At 43.5% G+C, this 19,286-nt stretch overlaps 1 pseudogene; it reads left to right on the top strand.

The window, feature by feature from the left end:
- The first annotated feature begins 226 nt into the window (after window positions 1–226).
- LOC136469588 (glycosyltransferase-like KOBITO 1) lies at window positions 227–12,585 on the top strand (annotated as a pseudogene).
- Window positions 12,586–19,286: the final 6,701 nt, after the last annotated feature.

The following is a 19,286-nucleotide window of genomic DNA, read 5'->3' on the forward strand; positions in this document are numbered from 1 at the left end:
GATGTGAATGTCCCCTGTTTGATTGTCACAGGATGCTGGGATGGTTTGGATCATTCACCTTGATATTGATGAGTTGATTCACCCAGCTAGTGCCCGAGAGTACTTTCTGAGGCGATTGCTTTTAGATGTTCCTAACAATATTGACATGGTTATCTTCTCTAATTATTGAATATGGTAACGTGCTTCACATCTGATTATTGTATATATTTCTTTTTTCCAGGAGAGCAGCATTGAGCGTGATGACATTAAGGATCCTTTCACTGAGGTATAGAAGCTACTGTTATCTATAACATGTATGCAAAAGAAAGGAAAAAAATGGCTCTGTATGCTAATGATGATCCACTGGCTTACTTGAGAAGCAAAGTGCGACCTGTAGATAACCAGATATCGACTCACTGTCTAGAAAAAAACTATAGTTTAGCAAACACCGCACATAACTACTCATTAATGCATTGAAGGAAATAATAGGAATGGTCTAATTATCGTTGTCTGTGTTTGATAGCTTGCATCATTTTATACAGTCATATTGTTTTGTGCCTACAAGTTTCCATGTTTAAGAAAAATTATGATCATCTTCCGAAGGATACATACTTTGGTCTATACAAAGAAGCAACACGTGGTAATCCAAACTACTTCCTTACTTATGGTAATGGGAAATCGGCTGCAAGGGTTCAAGAGCATTTGCGTCCAAATGGTGCTCATAGATGGCATAATTACATGAAATCCCCAAAGTAAGATATCTCAATATGTGGAGTTTTTTTTTGCTAAAACAAATGGTCAGTCAACAAACTACAGTTTCTTTCTACTCGATGGTTTAGTTATATATTTCTTTTGTAGTGAAATCAAATTGGAGGAGGCTGCTATTCTGCATTACACCTACACAAAGTTATTAGACCTAACCTCAAGGAGGGATAGGTGTGGTTGCAAGCCAACTAAAGAAGATGTGAAGCGATGTTTTATCTTGGAATTTGACCGTTTGGTGAGCTATCTTTTCTTCTGTTTGTTGTATCTGCATAGCATCTATTGTTGTCCTATGGGTACAGGTGAAAGGTCATTGTGTGGTTTTGGTAATTGAGTGACAACCCTAAGTGGACTAATTGTGTTTATGTGAGATACACAGGTGATTAGTCCACAAGTACATGTGTGTGAGCAACATATGCCGTGAAGGTGAAAATGGTTTGGAGATGTTGCAAAGCTCACACATGTGATGATGAAGGAGCTTATTGCACATGAGACATGACATTGAGTCATATGATCAAGGTGGAGAAGATTAAGACAAGACTTGGCTTGATGGACCGGTTGCAAGCGTGAAGGGCAAGTCGAAGGCTTTGGAGCGATGGACCGCGTGGCGGTGAAGCTTGAGCAAGACTTGGTGCCGATGGACGAAGGCAATGGTGAAAAGCAAGTGAAGTCAAGATCGATGAACCAATATGATCACTTGATGATATGAAATGGATCATATCATTGTTGATCATGTTGGTGCATGTGTTGCATCGACATTGGAGGAGATGGAATGAAATGCACAAGGCAAAGGTATAACCTAGGGCATTTTATTTCACCGGTCATAGGTGTATAGAGAAGTTGATGACTGGGTTTAGGATAGATGGCCATACTATTAAGAGGGGCAAACTTGTTTGTATATCGGTCATCTAGTGCCACTTGAGTGATCTAACTTTGCATCATTGCTAAGATCGAGTGGCGTGGCAAGTTGAGTGGCTAATCCTTTAGAAAATATTTGTGAAAAGCTAACACACATACACATGGTGGTGTACACTTGGTGGTGTTGGCACATTTGCAAAGGAGAAGAAGTTAGAGTTGTTGTGAATCAACTTAGAGAAGAGAAAAATGTTTTTCGGTGTACTCTGAACTATAGGATGGTTCTTAGATTGGAATACTACTTTGATTCATTGTGATTTGGATCAAGTATGCATGTGGGATGTGTAGCCCTCTGAGTAATCTTTCCAAAATATCCAAGATCATCGAAATCGGAGTTCGAAGCTAAGAGTTATAGCCGTTTTAGCACTGAAAGGTCTGTGACCGGACGCTGGGTTCCAGCGTCCGGTCAGCACCTGCACGTCCGGTCCTAGCGTCCGATCAGTGCTTTTAGCGTGTCCAGAAGCAACTGGACGCTGGGAGAGTCTGGTCAGTGATGACCGGATGTGTCCGGTCGCTGGAACCTCTCTGTAAGTGACCGGACGCTGGGTTTCAGCGTCCGGTCATTATGACCTACGCGTCCGATCGTCCCGAATCTTGTCCAGTGAAGGGGTAACGGCTAGTTTAGCCCATGGGGCTATAAATAGAAGTGGTGGCCAGCCTTGGGCTGCTTGCTGAGCACCCTCACGCTATGTGGCTTGTGTAGGAGTGCTTGGATGCCCTCTAACTCACTTGTGCTTGTAAGAATACGAATCGATTGCGAGTGAGTGTGATTCTAATGTGTTGCATTTGTGAGATTGCATCAAGTGGCACTAGGTGATCGAGTTGCAAGCAGTGTTTTCCTAGACGCTAAATGGTAAACAGTCGGTCACCTACCGTTTAGCCATTATTCAGGCAAAATGTTCCATTAAACGGGCTAAACGGCCAATTAAACGGGGTAAACGGGTGATTAAACGGAAACGGCGCACCACCGTATAGCGTTTACACGGGCTAAACGACTGTTTAGGAGACCAGTGGTTGCAAGCCGGTGGTGCTTGTTACTCTTGGAGGTTGCCACCTCCTAGACAGCTTGGTGGTGGTCTCTGTCGAAGCCCGCAAGAAGCTTGTTCGGTGCTCCGGAGAAGAGCTTTGTGAGGGGCATTGTGCTCGCCCCGCGGGAGCCACGAAGAGCAACTCTAGTTGAGTGTGTCATTGAGCTACCCTCACTTTTGGGGTAGGTTCTTGCGGTGCCCGACGTGCGAGCTTGGCGGGTGATGCCAATTAGCCGCCGAACCTCTAAGTGAGCGGTCAACATAACGGGGACGTAGCGTGTTGGCAAGCACGTGAACCTTGGGAGAAAATCACCATGTCAACCTTGTTCTTCCCATTGGTTTGCAATCTCCTTACACAAGCTTATGATTACTTTTACATATATTGTGCTTGTGTAGTTGCTCTTGTAATTAGTTAGCTTGTGTAGCTCACTAGTTACCTTCTTGTTTGTGTAGCATAGAAGTAGCTCCCTTGTGTGGCTAATTTGGTTTGTGTAACCTTGTTAGTCACTTTACTTAGTTTGTGTAGCTAAGTATTTGCGCTCTCTAATTTGGCATTGGTTGCCTTGTTATTGAGCATTGCTAGTGAGCTTAGTTGGCTTTGTGCTTTTGCTTATTAGCATGTGTAGGAGCTCCCTCATTGCATAAAATACTAGTGGCATAGGTTTGTGTGACCTTGTTCCAAGAATTGGTTAGGTGAGCTCTAGCTAGCCCGACACCTTTGTTGCTTAATTAGGATCTTTGCAAGGTGCTAGAGAATATAGATAGAGGGGTGTAGTCTTGGCTATACCGATAGTTTTAATTCCGCACTTGTTTCGGTTAGCCGACGCGATTAAGTTTTAGAAATAACTATTCACCCCCCTCTAGTCGTCATCTCGACCCTACAAGTGGTATCAGAGCTAGGTCTCTCATTTATGGTCTTCACCGACCTGAGAGGATGGCGACTTATGGGCTAGATATTGATTGTCCACACATTTTTGATAGCACACACTTTACACGATGGAAAAAATTGATGATAAGTAATTTTAAGTTTGTATGCCCTCAAATGTGGTGGATGGTAGATGTAGCCTTTTCTTATGTGTTGGATGGAGATAATCTAACTCAAGCACAAGAGAAATGCCTAGATCTCGACATCCATGCTACTAACATCATGTATAGATCTTTGCATGATAACATCTTTGGAGAGATCATTGACATGAAGACCATCCATGAGATTTGGAGTTATCTTAATGAGAAGTATGGGACGGTCTTCGATGATGATGGTGAGCCAAAGAAGGAGGCGCATGAGTGTGTTGAGCATAACCACAATTTGGTGATTATGGAAGATTACTCCACCTCATGGTCAAGTGATGATGATGATGATTGATCAACTACAAGTTCACTTGACAAGATTGATGATGATGCCACAAGTGTTGCAAGTGATGATGCTACCCCATGCACACTTGATGGTGATGTTGGTTCATGCTCAAGCCATGATTGTGATGCTACTACAAGCTCCTCTCCATCACCACATTGCTTTATGTCACAAGGTGACACCAAGGTATCAAATGATAATGTGGTTGATCATATTGATTCATATGATGAGCTTGTTAGTAGACTTGCTAGCATGACCATGTTTTTAGAAAATGAGAAAGCTAAAACATTGAAATTAGAAAATGAAAACTCATTTCTAAAGAACTCTTGTGAAGAACATAAGAACTTACTTAATGCTTATAAATTTTCACATGATGAGCTAAAATTGAATCATGAGACACTACTTGCATCTCATGATGAATTATTAGAACAACATGCTTCTCTCATTAAAATGTTTACAAAGAAACTTAAAAATAATGAGAGCTCATCACATGGATCAATTAATCAATCACATATTGTTGCTAACCCTTATGATGTAGGCAAGAAGCATATATCCACCTCTTGTGATGATTTATTAGAAATGCCATGCTCTTCACATATAGATGCTTGTTCTACTTCTATGTCTTGTGAGACTAACCTTTTGAAGGAGAACAATGAGCTCAAAAATGAAGTGAAGAATTTAAGCAACAAGTTAGAGAGGTGCTACAACTCAAAAATCACCTTTGAGCACATGTTGAAGACTCAAAGAAACTATGGTGACAAATGTGGCCTTGGCTTCAAGAAGAAGATGACAAAGAGTGAAAGAAAGAGAGAAAGAAAGATGAAGAAGCTACAACAAAGAAAGCTCTCTCATACCATGTGTTACCGGTGTCATGAAGCGGGATACCTTGCAAATAGCTACCCTAACATTGAGAAGCTCAAAAAGATAAAAGAAGAAGAGAGGCTCAAGCATATGAAGTGTTTCAAGTGCCGCACTTGGGGTCATCTTACCTCAATATGCCCAACCAAGCAATTGGTGAAGCAACTAAAAGAGCCTCAACCAAAGCCATAAGTTGGGCAAGAGAAGACACCCCAAGAGCAAATCAAGATCAACCATGAAGATGGTGATTCAATGATAAAGAAGAAAAAAACTAGAAGGGGTGGAAAAGCAAGAGAAAGAGCATTCCGTCCAAGGATGAATCAAGATGCAAAGCAAATAAGCAAGAACAAAGAAGAGAAAATGGAGAAGATTGCTCACATAAGATGCTATAGTTGTGACACATTGGGTCACCTAGCTTTGGGTTGTCCAAACAAGCTTGAGAAGAAGGCTCAAGCAAGCAAGGAGAAGTAAGGCAATGAGAAGCACAACATAAGCAAGGAAGAAAAGGCTCAAGCAAAGAGAAAGTGCTACTCATGCCGGGAAAGGGGACACATGGCATATTTATGTCCCCTAGGTAACACTCCTAAGCCTATTTCAAGTGATGATGATTCTATGCTTAGGAAGGATGATAATGGTACCTCTATGGTTGCTATTGCAAAACATCCCGCTACTCATACTAAGGCTTTGCCTAAGTATATCGTTCCTAACTTGAGAGGACCCAAAATTGTTTGGGTATCATCAAAAAGTGGATGATTGATTGTAGGTACCATTGGCATTGGAGACTTGATTCAATTGACTTCATATTGATCATCATATATTGAGTCAAGTTATGAAGCCTAGTGCACAGCCAAACCCAATGCCATGATAATTGAGTGAAGTCTAAATGTGCTACAACATACAAGTGTCATATTCAAGTTGTTGGTGATTCATTGGATTATTTGATGGCTTACAAATATTTGAGTTGAAGCTTGCTAGTTAAATGATCATGAGCTAACCAAGGTATATCTCTTGTTGATCATTTCATATGGGTGCATATAAGTTGATTGAATTGGAGAAATATGCAATGTTGCTTGCTATAAGATGTTTGAATGGATAAATTGATTAGTAATCAAGTTTGGATTGATTTGTGTTGGATAAGTTCATATGATGATATATAGTAAGTGTATTGAATGGATTTATATCTTGTGAAAGTATTCAAACAAGTTGATTTCAAGTTTGATTCACATTTGATGAAGTATAGCTCAAGTGATTGAAATCTGTCCTATATTACAAAATCTAAGGTAGCTGTGACTTTAGCCATGTTTGAGTGATCAAAACTTATTGTATTGGCATGAAAATTTGTGTACATAATCTAGACTTATGGTATGAGATACTGTATAAATTTCATGAAAATTGGATAAGAAATGCTTTGGTTTTGGAGTAGATCTTGTCCGCTATAGTGCAGCAGTTTTTAGCATATAGCAGTGGTGGAAGAATTGAAATATGGTAGCAATATAGAAGTCAAATGAAGCTCAAATTTTTATAGGTGCTAGATAACTTAGTAATTCACACCTCCACCAAATTTTGTGGTATTTGGATTTATACTTTGGGAGATATGCTTATTTCTTTGAAGAGTACAAAATCTGCCAGAAAAGTGACAAATGTTGGATTGATCTAGAGTCACTTTGATTGAAAGGTCCTCAAGTTGGAAACATGTTTATAAGTAATTGAGGCACCTAAGTTTGGTTTTGAGATGATCTAGAAGCATGACAAGAAAGGAGTACAATGGCATTTGATTGTGGAGTGTACTTTGCACACTTTTGGTACTCAAATTGGAAGATCAAAATCAAACTCAAGATTAGATATGATTGGAGATAATTTGGTAGAAAGAAAAGGACTTAAATAAGTAGAAAGAAAAGGACTTAAATAAGGAATCAAGGTTACTCATCAAGTTAAGTCTATCACTTGGATCAATCAATCAAGCTATTTCAAGTGAGTATCAAGAATGGTTCTTTGGAGAGAGGTTACTTCTCCCTAGTGTAGGGGCTTGCCGCCTATATGTAGGTAAACCAAGTGTGGTACTTGGAAGGCTAACATGGAAGTGGTGATCCGAAGGACATTTGAAATGCTTAGTTGAAGCAATCAAAAGGATTGACCAAGAAAAATAAGCAACACCTAAAAGAGAGCTAGTCATGATATTTCAAGTGGTATTCTAAATAGTGCTCTCATGCAAGCATTGATCAAAAGATGAAGCAAGCCAACCACAACAAGAAAGTGCACTTGATCATAAGTGGTATTCATTTCATATAGGTGAAGAATGGAATTCAAAATAGTGTCTATTGGTCTTCACCATGCTTATAATTAGACTTCACATTGCTATTGGAGTAATGAATTAAAATCTATGTGACTATCCTCTACTTCAACATAGCAAAGGTATCATTGTAATATACATGGTCATTTTATCCCTTACTAGTATGCAGTTAGTGTATATAGTATATGCTTCATAGGATCATGCATAACAAATGAAATGTTTAAATTCATAGCCTACCACTACTACTTGAATGATAAATTGATCTAGTGGTTAGTATATGAATTTGTTCATGAGCTAGTAAAACCAATTACTTGACTTAATTTGGATTGCTAACAAGTGATAAGTACAACATTAGCAAGATAATCCTTGCAAGAGGTGTGAAGAAGCTTATCATTGGTTCAAACCAGACTTGAAAGCTTAAGAAAATCAATTTAGTTCAAGTCAACTATAGAAGCTCATGATAGTGATAAGAGTACAAGCACAAGATAACAATGCAAATGGATATCTAGTTTGTTTGTTATAAGTGATATCTAGACTCAAGTATTTTATCAAGAATATACAAGTGATGTCTAGATCAACTCACAAGTGATATCCTATAAGTGGTACTCATGAAGATAGTAAATGTTCAAGAAATGGTTTTTATTGGTAAATCCAACAAGTGGTTCCATACTAGAAGTTTCTTTCAAGTGATATCACATCTATACATGGCATCAATCATGCAAGATGATGGTTCCACAAGTGATCCTCAACTTTAAATGATTATCAAATAAAGAATGCATCCCTCACCCACAAGAGCTCAAGTATATCAAATGGATGACTCATGCTAGCACATAGAGGGAGGTGTCACACAAATTGATATCAAGATCAAAGATCCTACGTGTGGTATCTCAAGAAGCCCTACACAAGATACAAGTGGTACAAGTTACAAGTGGTATCTACAAGTGGTGTCATTCCAACAATTAAGTGATGTCCATAAAAAATGCAAGCCTTAAGTCTCAATCATCTACCCCAAATGCATACATTTGCATCGGTGAGAAGCACATCTTTTATGGAAATTGATGACAAAGGGGGAGAGATTGTACAAACATATAAAAGCTTTAAGATTGAGATTGTACAAGGGGGAGAGATAAGATATAAAAACTCAAAGAAGTAGAGGTTGGATATAGACATGGACAAAGAGGGAGCAACATTGAAGAAAAGAGATGGATCAAAATTCTTGGACAAGAGATGCACACAAGAAAGGGGAGCAAGCTCATAAACTTTGATTGATTGTATTTGATATGTGCATATTCATGTGCTTGCTTGTATTGCACAAGCTTTCAAATTCAATATGCATGCTTGAGTAGTGTATGCTAGTTGTAGAACTTGAATGATGATTTGATAACTAGCATGCATAGGATGATAGCTAGACACTTGGTATGCTTTTACAAGTAATGCTAGTACCTTGCTTTTAATGTTGATCTCACAAGGTATCTAGTGATTTTATTTCCTAGTGATATCTAGCTAACCATGGTGCTAAGGATGAACTTAAAGGTGCAACTCTGATTGGTATCACGCTTCAAAGGTTTACTCTATACACCTTAGCATCATTTAGTAGTAATTACTCTCCCATAATTTCAATCTATGCATATGTGCGAGCTTCAAAACAAACACTCTAGCACATATGTAGGGGAGCAAATACTACCATTTTGGGTTTGTGGTACTTGTCCAAAATCATTCTCACATGGTAAAATTGCTTGGACAAGCAACATGAATCCACAAGAACTTAATTTCTATATCTTTGTAGAGTTGTCATCAATTACTAAAAAGAGGGAGATTGAAAGGTCCTTGTGTGGTTTTGGTAATTGAGTGACAACCCTAGGTAGACTAATTGTGTTTATGTGAGATACACAGGTGATTAGTCCATAAGTACATGTGTATGAGCAACATATGCCATGAAGGTGAAAATAGTTTGGAGATGTTGTAAAGCTCACACATGTGATAATGAAGGAGCTTATTGCACATGAGATATGACATTGAGTCATGTGATCAAGGTGGAGAAGATCAAGACAAGACTTAGCTTGATGGACCGGTTGTAAGCGTGAAGGGCAAGTCAGAGGCTTTGGAGCGATGGACCGCGTGGCGGTGAAGCTTGAGCAAGACTTGGCGCCGATGGACGAAGGCAATGGTGAAAAGCAAGTGAAGTCAAGATCGATGAACCAATATGATCACGTGATGATATGAAGTAGATCATATCATTGTTGATCATGTTGGTGCATGTGTTGCATCGACATTGAAGGAGATGGAATGAAATGCGCAAGGCAAAGGTATAACCTAGGGCATTTCATTTCACCGGTCATAGGTGTGTAGAGAAGTTGATGACCGGGTTTAGGATAGATGACCGTACTATCAAGAGAGGCAAACTTGTTTGCATATCGGTCATCTAGTGCCACTTGAGTGATCTAACTTTGTATCATTGCTAAGATCGAGTGGCATGGCAAGTTAAGTGGCTAATCCTTTGGAAAATGTTTGTAAAAAGCTAACACACATACACATGGTGGTATACACTTGGTGGTGTTGGCACATTTGCAAAGGAGAAGAAGTTAGAGTTGTTGTGAATCAACTTAGAGAAGAAAAAAAGGTTTTTCGGTGTACTCCGAACTATAGGATGGTCTTTAGATTGGAATACTGCTTTGATTCATTGTGATTTGGATCAAGTATGTATGTGGGATGTGTAGACCTCTGAGTAAGCTTTCCAAAATATCCAAGATCATCAAAATCGGAGTTCGGAGCTAAGAGTTATAGCCGTTTTAGCGCTGAAAGGTCTGTGACCGGACGCTGCGCGAAAAACGACCGGACACTGGGTTCCAGCGTCCGGTCAGCACCTGCGCGTCCGGTCCCAGCGTCCGGTCAGTGCTTTTAGCGTGTCCAGAAGCGACCGAACACTGGGAGAGTCCGGTCAGTGATGACCGGATGCGTCCGATCGCTGAAAAATGTCGCTGGAACCTCTCTATAAGTGACCGGACGCTGGGTTTCAGCGTTCGGTCGTTATGACCTTCGTGTCTGGTCATCCCGAATCTTGTCCAGTGAAGGGATAACGGCTAGTTTAGCCCATGGGGCTATAAATAGAAGTGGTGGCTGGCCTTGGGCTGCTTGCTGAGCACCCTCACGCCTATGTGGCTTGTGTAGGAGTGCTTGGATGCCCTCTAACTCACTTGTGCTTGCAAGAGTACGAATCGATTGCGAGTGAGTATGATTTTAGTGCATTGCATTGTGATATTATATCGAGTGGCACTAGGTAATCGAGTTGCAAGCCGGTGGTGCTTGTTACTCTTGGAGGTTGCCACCTCCTAGTCGGCTTGGTGGTGGTCTCCGTCGAAGCCCGCAAGAAGCTTGTGCGGTGCTCCAGAGAAGAGCTTTGTGAGGGGCATTGTGCTCGCCCCACGGGAGCTGCGAAGAGCAACTCTAGTTGAGTGTGTCATTGAGCTACCCTTACTTTCAGGGTAGGTTCTTGCGGTGCCCGACACGCGGGCTTAGCGGGTGATGCCAATTAGCCACTGAACCTCTAAGTGAGCGGTCGACACAACGTGGACGTAGCGTGTTGGCAAGCACGTGAACCTCGAGAGAAAATCACTATGTCAACCTTGTTCTTCCCATTGGTTTGCAATCCCCTTACACAAGCTTGTGATTACTTTTACATACATTGTGCTTGTGTAGTTACTCTTGTAATTAGTTAGCTTGTGTAGCTCACTAATTACCTTCTTACTTGTGTAGCATAGAAGTAGCTCTCTTGTGTAACCTTGTTAGTCACTTTACTTAGTTTGTGTAGCTAAGTATTTACGTTCTCTAATTTGGCATTGGTTGCCTTGTTATTGAGCATTGCTAGTGAGCTTAGTTGGCTTTGTGCTTTTGCTTATTAGCATGTGTAGTAGCTCTCTCATTGCATGAAATACTAGTGGCATAGGTTTGTGTGACCTTGCTCCTAGAATTAGTTAGGTGAGCTCTAGCTAGCCCGACACCTTTGTTGCTTAATTATGATCTTTGCAAGGTGCTAGAGAATATAGATAGAGGGGTGTAGTCTTGGCTAGACCGATAGTTTGAATTCCGCACTTATTTCGATTAGCCGACACGATTAAGTTTTAGAAATGACTATTCACCCCCCCTTGGTCGCCATCTCGACCCTATAACAGGCCACCTTATCAATGTCATAACTGTTTCCTGGTTGAAACGATGAAATAATACATTTATTTCATTTAAGTGATATGATATAAAGAATGAGATGGGGAGAAAAATGGCTAGATGATTTATTATACTATGGAAATGCTTGTGGAAACTGTCGTGGATGGAAACAATCTCAGTTTACACAATATATGCATGTAATATCTTTTTTAACTAAAAGTGGATGAGTGGATGTAGTTATGTCTAAATCAGATACAGGGGTGATGGGGCATTGCACAAGCACAATATTGTACTTTGTTCCTGTGCCTTATACTAATCACATAAATGTTTCCCATGGTCCATTCTCTATTGTACAATGTATAGCCAGCCATGCCAGAGAACCATATAACTATCTTTTTACCAAAAAAAGAAAGGAAATTGCTATGACTCTTATTAGGTATCATTGTGCATAGGTAGCTAACTGGATAACTAACTTGGGAGAGCTAATGAATCCTCCCTTGTACTCTGTCATGGCAGGCCTTTATAATTGCATCAACAGCGACTGAGGAGGAGATGAAGAACTGGTAACACCCTTAGCCTTCTATGTACCAAGCACCAACCATTCCTCCCTATCCTACCTGAATTAAGAGAGATCACATTAGTCTGACTACCTTTGTTTAGGTACCGGGAACATGTTGTATGGACTGATAAAGACACCAATTTGAAACTTTTGAGGAAGGGTGTCTTAACACGTATATATGCGCCCATGGTTAGTCCAGATCTCAATCTTGTAGGCTTTCAGCTTGTGGAAGTTGTTTCTTATTGCTCCTACATTTTATGCCCAATCTTTGCAGGCTATCATTCGTGGCCTCAAGGAATCCGGTGTCTTTACCAATGCAGTAACATCAGCGAAAGCACAGTCGAAAATAAATTCATCAAACATGGGTCTTGAAAACGAGGCCATCCAACTAAACGGAACAGCTGGTCAGTCCACACTGGAAGGTGGCCACGAAAAGTTGTAGGCAACCGTAAGAAAGATCCTGGAAATGGTTGACGCCTAGGAAGAAGCAATGTCGCCAATGTCGCCCCGGGTTTTCTGGAGCTCTTTGAAAGCGTCACTGCTTTGTCATGACTTTCTGGAGGCATTATTTAGTATTGACTCGGGTTTAACCATGCGTAATGCATGTAGCCTTGAGCATACGGATAACATAGGCTTGTTTGGTCGTCGTTGCTGTATTATTATCATGTATTTGAATTTACCATAGAACAGAAATTACAAATCATGAATGCTTCAAGGCAATTACCTCAAAATTATTTAAGCTAAGTGACACATCTTAATATTAGTCCTTAAGGCTGATCCTAAGTTCTTAGAAGTCCTGAAAAGGAAATATTTATAAAAAAAGAACTACATCCTGATATGAACAGAAGAAGCTTTTAGAATGCAGGGGTGATTCTTATATAGATGAGTAACTAACGTAGAGTCACTATAGCTTGCAATAATAATACCTATGATTTAACTATTTCTATATATCGCTGATCGTGAATCTTGCCACAGACGCTGGATATCTTATTCTACAGTACATGTCTGCGTGGAATGGACCAAAAGCCACACATATTTATACGCTGAGTATAACACTTTGTTTTAAGTTTTTATGGAAGATTTTTCAAGAGACGCAGTATTACCCATGCGACGGGCATTAATATTGACATATAGGCCCCGTTCGCTGGTCTGAACTTTGGCTGAAACTGGCTGAAAACACTGTTCCGGCTGAATTGTTGTGAGAGACAAACACTGTTTTGGCTGAAAAAACAAGCCGAACAAGCCAAATTTAAGACAAGCGAACGGAGCCATATACTCGATCCTGTGTACAGGATGGTATGGAGATGCGACGAAACTTATTCGTAGATTTATTGGCGCACGAAAGAAATGAATATCAGAGATTTCTTGCTGCCGATATAAAACATTATTTTAGGCGCATCACGGAAAGATCTATAAAGTAGAGTTTGTAAGCATGTGACGCCGCGCTCTCCGTGACTGTTAATTTTGCAAACTTTACTTTTTGGATTAATTGTAACGTTAACGTTGGTATTTAATTTTATAGTATTGTTATCTTATTGTGCGATCCATATATTTTTAATAAAAAAATTAGTTGTCTCGTAGCAACGCACGAACATACTACCCGTTTTTTTAAAAGACCAAATCTGCACCAATGAATCTGGCGTATTATTTTGCCACGTGTCCTACGACAAAAAAACGCTCGTCCCCTCCGCCTCCTCCGCCGACCCCACCCCCGCTGGCCCGCTCTCCGCTCCACCTTCCGCTTGCTGGGCCACCGGAGCGGGCTTGAATCGCGGTCGCCACTGAGCTGGCGCGGCGCACTGGCACGACGATGAGCTGGCCCCTCGCGACAGGCTGGCGAGGCGGGGATCTGGCGGCGGCTCCCGGCCCGTGGGTGCGGTTGGCCGCGCGTCGCCGGCGCAAGCCACCGGCGCGGGTCCCTGCCATCGACGAGCTGGCGAGGCAGCGGGCTCCAGACGCCGCGGGGGCTTCAGGCGCGGCGAGACCGAGATCGCGACGGCAGAGTCACGTGCGTCCGGGGGCTGGCCGCGCACGCGCCGTGCAACCGGCCGCATCCTGCGTCGAGGAGCCGACCGCGCCCGCGCTGGGGAGCAGCCGCGTCGGTGCCACCTCGCCTCCGCGCTGGTGGCTGAGGCCGCGTCGCCCTGACGGCCTGACATGTGCAGCCTTGGGCAGCAGCTGCGGCCTGCAGGAATCCATGTGTAGCGGCGGTACCTCCCCTCGTCCTCAACACTAGGCCCTCTACACAGCACCAGGCAGCAGCCACGAGCGCCCTGCCGCGCGCGCGTGTGCACTGTTCGACGGAATGCCGCAACAGCCTGAGCACAGTCCAGGCCCCGACGAGGAACTGCTGTCGTAGTGGTAGAGTCTGCTACTTCAACCTCCTGCGGCAAGCTGCCTGAGCCGTCACCAAGGAGCCAAGAACACGTTCATACCAAAAAGGTAAATGTTTTCCACCTTCGTTTTTTTTTTCAAGTCCTAGGTAGAGCCATTGTCGGAGGCTCCCATATGATTGGGGTCTGGGAAAGGGAAAGACCGAGGCAAGCCTTCATCCGTAAAATCTACGGAGAGGCTACTTCGAACCCATGACCTAGACAGCTCTCACCACTGCACCAGGCCTGCCCTTCTTTCCAAGTCCTATTTGACTGAACAGAATACATTTCAATCCACTTTTTTTAGATAACGATGCAACTTAATTGCAAGCTTTGTGATGAAACGGCCCATGCTCCTCAACTAGAAAACTCTTGGTGTGGTACTAGAAAACTCTTGGTGTGGTTTTGCTGCGCCTTTGTATAGTTTCCAGTGACCTTGAGCTTGGCTTTCAGAGAGCATTTGGAACTTTGGAGATGTGTCATGAGGTCATGATAGAATATTGGAGGGAAGATTTGTTAACTAAAACAGAGCTATCAAATGTTACCGAGTATATATATATATTTTAATCTTCTTCTTAATGAAAAGGAAAACCACCATAGTTGTCTGGGTTAAGTAGAGTATAACCAACTAACTCATGTCGACTGAATCCTGAATAATATTATATCATGTAACTTCCTCAGGGTATGAGCTTGTTGTGAAGTATCAGCAAGTTTAGAATCAAAATTAAATTTAAAAGAATACTCGCACCTTCCCACGAAAGGGCTCCAAACTTTTACAACAGCATGGATACACGCCGACTTGAGCATTATGTTTTTGACATTGGAGTTCACAAACTTGTCTCTTCATCATTCTACTATGGGGTGCTTGTCGCCTTGTCTTAAAACAGATAGTAGTACATGTAGATTAACATTTTAAAGTGGATTATCTTAGACAGCTTCATTTGATTTAGACATCTGGAATGGTGGGGCCAGTGCCACTGCCACCTCGCCCCACTGCGTCCTGCCATGGCTGCCTCGCCTCTGTGCGCGTCTGAGACAGCCCTGGCCAGTGGCCGCACCAGGCGCGAGGCGCCGCAGGCTGCCCTGCCTCTCGTCCGCACCGCTCCCACATGCTGCAAGCCTGGAACTGCCACCTCCTGCTTCATGTGATCTTACGGCTGCAATTCTTGTAGTTAAGGGTAAAAATTCTGTTCCTATCTTATGCTTCTGAGGATCATACAACACGCTATATATCCATTACTAAGAACCTTACTATTCCCTTTCCTTTGTGTGCTGTAATCTAATATAGTCAGAATGTTCCTAGCCCTTCTGCTTCTCACATTTGATTAGCAAATGCAGATAGGATTAGGAAACAAGATGAGAACTAGCTAATTTTCACTCGTTGTACAAGTAGACTTTCTTCCTGCTGAATTTATCCTGTTTTTTAGCAGGCTAGAAATTGTACGAGAAAATTTCTTATTTGGCCTTGATTGAAACTTGCCTTTCTTTCTTGGCCCTGAAACAAATTTTCTTATCTATTTGGCCTCACTTGAACTTTTGATTTCTAATCTGGCCTTACCGTCACCTCCGTCCAAGTTGATCAAGATTGACTTGTCAGGTTTTTGTTAAACTGACAAAAATGTCACTGGTATATTACAGGGCCAGGCATGTCTCTCCTTCGTGTCATCTCCTCCATCTATCCCGTCTCCCTCCCCGATCCAGATTCAGTGACTTTGCTTGAGCAAGTCACGCTGTAACTTTCCCACCATCTCGTCCGTCCATTCTGCATCCGATGGCGCTAAGTGATGGCCGTCCATTCTTTCCTCACTCGTCTGCTTCCACGGCGCGAAGAGCGGGCGGTGCTTGGCGACGGAGTCGGCGACGCCCTCACACCCACGCCCACGCAACGCAGGCGCCACCATCCTCGGCGCGGCCTTGGCTCCTAGACACCGTCCTGGCCTACGCCCGACGATCTGCTCGCCATGTCGCGGCCCTCCACGACGCCACAGTCCCCTCGTGCTCGCGGATGCGCTGCACGTTTGAGTCGACGCTGCTCCTCGACGCTGCGCTGGGCACGCCGCAGGCGCCACCTCCTCTGCTCTGTGACCCCGACGCGCTGGAGGACCTCCTCTGCTCCGGGGCGCCGGCGGCATAGGCAAGAACGATGATGGCGCTCAACCACATCTCCAAGTCCGGCTCTACAACAACGTCCGAGGAGTCCGTGTCACAGCTGCTCACGCACGTGAAGCTTCTTCATCCTGGTGCTGCTCGCGCGTTTCGATCTGCTCGAGTCGGTCGGCGCGCTCCTGTACGACGCCACGCTCCGGGACGGCAAGCTGCTGGGGCCGAGCTGGCGCCCGCAGGGCGGCGTCCGGTTCGGGGAGATTGCCGGCGCGCACCGCACATATCCAGTAGCTCCGTGGACGCGTTGCTGTCGGCGATGGGGTGCGGCGTCGACTACTACGCCCTCCTCGGGGTGGAGCGTGTCCGTGTCCCTGTTCTTCAGGGACCGCACAGCAGCCAAACTCCAAGGGAGGTCGTGTCCGTGTTGCTGCCCTTCATCTGGAGCACCTGCGGGCTACACGTGGGCTCACCCGGGTGAGGCTCGGCGCGGACGGTGAGGTTCACGTTCCTAAACCGAAGCACGGACTGACGGACACTGTGGGGCTGGCCGGACGTCCTGTCCAGCATACCGTGTGGCAGCGTCCAGGCGAAGGCGGGCAAGTGCGAGGAAGAAGACTGTCTTTGACCCCTCCGCAGCGTCCAGACTTAGCTTCCTCCATGGCTACGTGCAAGCTTTTCTCTCCTCCACGGCGCGTGGGCGCGGCGCGAGTGTCCTGTAGACGCACGGTGCAACGCGAGTGGCCTATGGCGGGACAGGAGGACACGGCGGGGGCTCGACGCAAGTGTCCTGTAGCGGCACGAGGCGACGCGAATGTCCTACAGTGGCGCCGCGGCGCGGCGCTAGAGGCCTGCGGCGGCTCGGCATGGGAGGTGTCTACGTGGGACTGAAAGGTGCCCGCTCCAGGTGAACTTCCAGCTGTAGCCGAGCTTCAACTTTCGCTCGTGCCTGCCACGGCCGCCAGGCGCAGCGGCAGGCTCTGTGGGAGGCGTGGCTTTGCCAGGGGCCGCGCGCGGCAGGCAGCGGTGGTGGAGTCTAGACCTAGCGGAGCTCGTGTTTTTTTTTGGCGATGGTTGTGGAAAGGAAAGCTTGTTGCTTTTTTTTCCATGGCCCTGGAACCGCTGCTGGCATTGTGATGCAAACGCTACTATAAACAACTTTGAGCAGGCAAATTAGCATGGAACAATCAAGCACCAAACCCCACAAATGCTCTTTGGTTCCTCATAATATCTGAGGGGTAAGTTGGTCATTTCATGTACCACTTAACGCCGTTAGAGGCCACAGCTGACGGTAAGGCCAGATTAGAAATCAAAAGTTCAAGTGAGGCCAAATAGGTAAGAAAATTTGTTCCAGGGCCAAGGGGGAAAAGCAAGTTTCAATCAGGGCCAAATAAGAAATTCTCTCAAATTGTACGGTAAAATTGTTTTCATATTACAAATTCAAAGAGCTGTACAAGTACAGAGAATCAAATTGTTTCATGTACTATTAAACGAACTAATAATTTACTGCATTTTTACATGCTTACGTCTCCGATTACTTATACGTTTGTTTCCAGATAGCTTACGGGTCATGACAGACTTTTTTAGTCTAAAATAGTTCCATATCCCTTTAGGTGCAAGCTACTGTCGAAGTTAAGGCATCAGATACCATTCACTTCACCTCTCCTGGACGACCTACAAGATAAGATAAGAAATATATATATCCATGCCTGTTTTTCTGTTATTGTAATCAATACTGTATAGCTCCAATGATATTAGAATCAAAGCTACCATACCTGTTGTTATAGTTATGTATGCATACCTATTTGGTAAGCTTACAATGGCTCACAATTTATGTAATGACTATAAATTTTAATTGAGCTATGACATTTGGGAATATACAGTGATGATTATCATCCATTGTCTATTTTTTTTTTCTGAACTAATGTATATGTGAATATGCAATGATGATCATCACTCCTTTACGATCTTTCTATTGTACTTTTTTTTTAATTGAGGCATTTGGCACATGCAGTGATGAGAATTATTAGATGTATATGGTCCTTTTTTCTATTCTTAATGAACTGAGACCATTTGGCATATGCAATAATAACCATTGCAGTTCCGTTGTTACTTTTATATGTAAGTTTTATTTAAAATAGTTATTAATTACTAAATTCGTTTCAAATTCTAAGACGTTTTGACTTTTCTAGATATATTGTTTTTTATTATGTATCTAGATATAGTGTATATTTATGTGCATAACAAATATATGTAAGTTTAGTTGATTTAATTGTTGGCCTCATCCAGCCTCTGCTAGCTCTTTCTCCAATTTTCCCCCCAATTTCGTACTTTGAGTTAACTTTAGCTTTTGTATGTATGTTCTCTTCTTTGGGTTCCAACATGCTAATTTGTCCATTCTGTTGCAGCACAATGATGAATCGGAGATTGTGCAATCAAGAACTTGTTGGTTCACTTCACGACCAATATTCTGAATTAAGGTGTCTCACATCCTTACTGTACATTTGATTTGTGTGACTTAATTTTGGCAGGGTTATTTTATTTCAACTTGATTGTTGCTTCGATTCTCGTCCGTCTTCCTCCTCTCCGATCTGGGCGGCGGCGGTGGCATCCGTCTCTTCCTCTTCCCTCCCCACGCACTTGACTGGCGGCTGCGCCATCTCCTCGACAACCTTCTCCTCTTTTACCTTGTCGAAACGGAGGACTCTCAGGGACGGCGGCGGCCCGGCCAGGCGCTTCTGCGGCCCGGCAGTTGCCAGGACCGCCGCCCAGCAGCACGGCGTGGTAGTATCGGTGGTGACGACCCACTCCAGCACCTTCTGGGTGCGCTGAGTAACGAGGTCGCACATCTCCTCCTCGACGACCGGCTGCGGCAGCAAATCCAGTCTCTTCGCCATACCCCCGTCGCCCGTTG

This window comes from Miscanthus floridulus, chromosome 8 (assembly GCF_019320115.1).
Source record: "Miscanthus floridulus cultivar M001 chromosome 8, ASM1932011v1, whole genome shotgun sequence".
Classification (NCBI taxonomy): domain Eukaryota; kingdom Viridiplantae; phylum Streptophyta; class Magnoliopsida; order Poales; family Poaceae; genus Miscanthus; species Miscanthus floridulus.